This window comes from Bison bison, unplaced genomic scaffold (genome assembly GCF_000754665.1).
Source record: "Bison bison bison isolate TAMUID 2011002044 unplaced genomic scaffold, Bison_UMD1.0 scf7180017857652, whole genome shotgun sequence".
Classification (NCBI taxonomy): domain Eukaryota; kingdom Metazoa; phylum Chordata; class Mammalia; order Artiodactyla; family Bovidae; genus Bison; species Bison bison.
In genome coordinates this window covers 59,914-60,622 of record NW_011488225.1, presented here as the reverse complement: position 1 = coordinate 60,622, position 709 = coordinate 59,914, and the positions used below count along the sequence as shown (strand labels likewise).

The following is a 709-nucleotide window of genomic DNA, read 5'->3' as shown; positions in this document are numbered from 1 at the left end:
GGAGTTTTTTGGAGGCTTAGTGTTTAGAGGATGATAATGCCCTATAAAAAATGACTACTATGCTGATTTGTTGTTTCTCAGGCTTTTTCCAAGAATTCTGAAAGAGTTGCTATACTATTTCATATTTTGAACTTGCCTCGTTGACTAAATTTCTAGGAAAGCTTGTAGAGCTTTTCTGTTCAGGGTTCCATGTTTTAGTGGATTTTGAATATTTCTCTTTTAAGGTTGATTTCTCAATTTCCTACTCTTGCCTAAACTAAAATTGTTTTTTCAGCTTTTTTTAAAACTTATGTTTCCCCTCCTTTTTAATTTAACATTATTTTGTCTTTTTAGGGTTTTATCATCAACTGAAATCTTATCAACTGACACAGACAGCAGCTCAGCTGAAGACAGTGACTTTGAGGAAATGGGAAAAAACATAGAGAACATGTTACAGAATAAGAAAACCAGCTCTCAGCTGTCACGTGAACGGGAGGAGCAGGAACGGAAGGAACTACAGAGGATGATACTGGGTAAGGGTAGTGACTTTACAGATACACAGACAAAAAAAAGAAAGATCAAAAAATTGTAAATAACTGCTCACTGATAACTAAGATAAAGATGGAGGCAGGAGAAGTAGGACATGAGTATAGAAAAGCCCATAGATGAATTAGAGAGATTCTGCAAACTGGACTCTAGGTGTGTCTGTGGGGCACAAATTGAAGAGATG

The 709-nt window shown here is 36.1% G+C and overlaps 1 protein-coding gene across 1 annotated transcript in view; it reads left to right on the top strand.

Moving 5' to 3' along the window:
• The window catches only part of TAF1 (TAF1 RNA polymerase II, TATA box binding protein (TBP)-associated factor, 250kDa), a gene marked incomplete at its 5' end in the record, with an annotated part of 61,547 nt that overhangs the window by 10,746 nt on the left and 50,092 nt on the right, over positions 1–709 (top strand). The gene's annotated exons all lie outside the window — the stretch shown is intronic.